This window comes from Macrobrachium rosenbergii, chromosome 52 (assembly GCF_040412425.1).
Source record: "Macrobrachium rosenbergii isolate ZJJX-2024 chromosome 52, ASM4041242v1, whole genome shotgun sequence".
Lineage (NCBI taxonomy): Eukaryota > Metazoa > Arthropoda > Malacostraca > Decapoda > Palaemonidae > Macrobrachium > Macrobrachium rosenbergii.
In genome coordinates, this window is record NC_089792.1 from 1,197,488 (window position 1) to 1,201,987 (window position 4,500).

Below are 4,500 nucleotides of genomic sequence, written 5' to 3' on the forward strand. Positions count from 1 at the left end.
TAATAATAATTCATTATAACAGTTTAAATTGCATGTTTGCTAAAGGTTTTCCACGCGATAAAAAATATGTGAATTACAAACACGCATTCGATTTTCAGGTCAAATGCACTGATTATCCCAAACATGTCATAGAATGCGTGCGACCCAGCACTATATAATTGCTTAATTGAATGTGACACCAAAAACATAATTTCATTTCCGCCAATTTGTCACCAATTCGTTACGAGACTTAATTAATCTATAGAACCGTTACCCGGTAAATGCTTATTGAATTGATCACAAATCAATGACATTATTGAATGTTGAATTAATGATCATGTATCTTTTCGGGGATAATTTTTTTTAATTCGTCATAATACGAGTTTTTCATGACATTAATATTTGCATGTTTGTCAGGAACTAAAGAAGTTAACAAAAATGTTCTCATGTTTGTCAGGAACTAAAGAAGTTAACAAAAATGTTCTCATAATTGTCAGGAACTAAAGAAGTTAACAAAAATGTTCTCATATTTGTCAGGAACTAAAGAACAAAAATGTTCTCATATTTGTCAGGAACTAAAGAACAAAAATGTTCTCATATTTATCAGGAACTAAAGAACAAAAACGTTCTCATATTTATCAGGAACTGAAGAAGTTAAAAAAAATTTCTCTATTATTTTTTTAAACAATGCCATAAAAGTATTTCTTGATATTAATATTAATATTTTCATCAGGAACTAAACTAAAGACGTTAAAAAAATTACTAGGATTTTTTCAGTTCGTTATGAAAGTTTTTCGTAATATTAATATTTGTGTATCTGTCATAAAATAAAAAAATAAAAAAAGGTTACTGTGATTTTTTTTAATAATTCATCATGAAAGTCTTCCGCGTCCTTATTATTATTATTATTATTATTGTGTTTTTTATTATTATTATTATTATTATTATTATTTTTCCTATCATCATTATTATTATTATTGTTATTATTATTATATTATTATTATTATTATTATTATTATTATTATTATTATTATTATTATTATTATTATTATTATTATTGCTAAGAAATTACAATCTGATTGAAAAAAATCTTTGTAATAAAAATCCACATAGTGATATGTTTACTAATGTATATAATTGCTAAGATTTTTATTACAATCTCGTAAAGTCTGTGTAATATTATTATTATTATTATTATATATATTATTATTATTATTATTATTATTATTATTATTATTATTATTATTATTATTATTATTATTATTATTATTATTATTCAGAAGATGAACCTCTATTCATATGGAACAAGCCCTAAGGGACCACCGACTTAAAATCCAAGCTTTATCCATCAAAACTAAATTAAACTTATTAAAAAGTAGTTATTATCAACAACAGTTCAATCTGAGATTCAACATCGACCCGCACACTTCTCGAAAGAGTGAAAAATTCTACAAATCAACTGATATAGAGACTTCGCCCCCATTTTTGGATTATGGGTCGTCGTTATTGTTTTTTTAACTTTACGGTTATGGGACTGAAACCCATTAAAGATATTCGGCTTTGAACTTATTAGGTCATTAAACAGCAGTTTATGTTAGACGGCGACAACGGCTCGTCCGTTTCCGAGCGCTTATTGTCCGGAAATGTTCGTTTTGGTACCCTTGGAGATTGGAGCCGTTGTACTGGAAGGGGTTTAAGTCATTACGTTATAAACAGTATCTATATATATATCTATGTATATATATATATATATATATATATATATATATATATATATATATATATATTTTTATATACTGTGATTTATATACAATATATATATATATATCGCTTAATATCATATACGCTACCTTGGAATATCTCCGATATATATATATACAGTATATATATATATATGGATAAATGGATTGGTATGCCAGGACACGAACCCTCGACGCGGACCTATTCATATTCCATGATATTATACTGCGCTATCAAGATATATAGTTATCAATCCATTTATATATATATATATTATATATATCCATCGGAAATATTAGGTATATATTTGATATTATATATTTATATATATATATATATATATATATATATATATATATATATATATATATATATATATTTATTATATATATGTATAATATATATATATATATATATATATACACATATTCATATAATGTGTGTGTATGTATTATTTCAGAGGTAGAGCGAACCGGATATTAAACGAACAATACTTAACTATCTTGTATAAAGTTGCAAGCATCATACTCCAAATCAAAACTGACTATTACCCACAACACTCGAACAGCCACCAGGATCATAATTCACTGCCTTGGATCAACAGCGACAAGTCAGGTCTTTTTGACGGGACTTGCCCAAACAACTCAGCTTAGGCCAGACATTAAAACACCCCGACCCCTCGAACACGAGGAATTAAATGCATGAATTGGGATTCCTCCGATAGGCTGATGCTATACCTGCCTTTTAAATGAATAAGGGCGGCGTTATTCATCAATATGTAAAATGGGAGCGAGTTAACAGTCCAGTTGATTATCCGGTTCATTTCATCACCGTCTGTGAATATGCAAATTGGGAGAATGACAGCGGCGGGGCAGTCAAAGTAACTAGGTTTATGATAAGCGACTGAAATAGCGATGATGGAAGTAGCTCTGGCGGTCACGACATCTAGGTCACTGACGCCGTAATAAAATTAGATAGGTAACTAAAAAGATAAGTAAATGAATAAGTTTAAAAAGAGTTTCATGTAAGAATTATCTAAAGATATATACAGTATATATACATATATTTATATATATACATATAAATATATATATATAATATATATATATACACACATATATATATATATATATATATATATATATATATATATATATATATATATATATATATATATATATATATATTATATATATATATATATATATATATATATATATATATATATATATATATATATATATATATATATATATATATACATTTATACATATATATATGTATGCATGTATGTATGTATATATATAAAATAATCATTCACAGACCCGACCATATTTATGGACCTCTAACAGAAGTCAGTATTGACATGTCGTCAACACAAGTTGCAATTTATCTCATATATATCGCAAACATGTTGAAAACAAGTCAGTACTGCCAATAAGTCGTTGACTTGTATCCAACCTGCGTGTGATGTATGTGCGATAAGTTACCAACACGTGTTTATGACAAGTTTCTTAAGGTTCCTATAAGTACTGTATAACCTTGAAAATTCTCCAGTACTTGAAGGGCAATCAGCGAATCCAATAAGCAGTGAAATTTCTCATTCTCAGATTCACGTTTTTCAGAAACATGAAAAGAGCTTGTTTTTTCGGTCATAAAATCTAAGGTACATCTGACCATATATCAACATCATCCATTTTTTGGGAAAAGGACTCTTACCATACCACGTTGCATGTTCTGAAAGCATTAGCTTCTAGGGTTCATCAAGCGAATCCCCTTTTAGCAAAACAGAAATTATTATTCTGCAGAAATCTGCTTTAGGTAATTGCCATGGCGTGATTGTTCAGTAACTGCAGAGAAATGTCATACCTATATTCATATTTTTATTGTTGTTCAGGCTGTTTTCATTCTAAGCACGGAAAGGCTGTGACGTTTTGAAATTTTCCCCCTGTAACGGGCAGAAGAATGGTTTCTTTCTGACAGCAGGAAGATAGAGGAATGAAAGGGGAATTTAAGAAGAGCATATGCTTCTTTTCATGCAGTTATGACTTCAGGAACAGCAGACACTCCCACTTCAAAGCCACAGCCACTGAAGTGACAATCCGCACAGCTGAAGCAAGGCGCAAGGTTGCTGAGTATAAACAAACTGGCAATATCGATGTTCTTCGTGCTGAGAGGAAAAAATTGATACATAAAGTCAGCCACTAACGTGACTTATACCTACGCAGTTATGCCTGCACAGTCGGCCTGTGCAGGCAAAACTGAACCCACTAACTTACAGTTTTGCCTGCACAGGCAAACTGAGCAGGTGTAACTGAACGTTAGTGGGTTCAGTTTTGCCTGCGCAAGCACAGCCGCGCAGGTATAACTGAACATTAGCGGGTTCAGTTTTGCCTGCACAGGCACAACTGCGCAGGTGTAACTGAACGTTAGTGGGTTCAGTTTTGCCTGCACAGGCACAACTGCGCAGGTGTAACTGAACGTTAGTGGGTTCAGTTTTGCCTGCACAGGCACAACTGCGCAGGTGTAACTGAACGTTAGTGGGTTCAGTTTTGCCTGCACAGGCATAACTGCGCAGGTGTAACTGAACGTTAGTGGGTTCAGTTTTTGCCTGCACAGGCATAACTGCGCAGGTGTAACAGAACGTTAGTGGGTTCAGTTTTGCCTGCACAGGCATAACTGCAGGTGTAACAGAACGTTAGTGGGTTCAGTTTTGCCTGCACAGGCACAACTGCGCAGGTGTAACTGAACGTTAGTGGGTTCAGTTTTGCCTGCACGGGC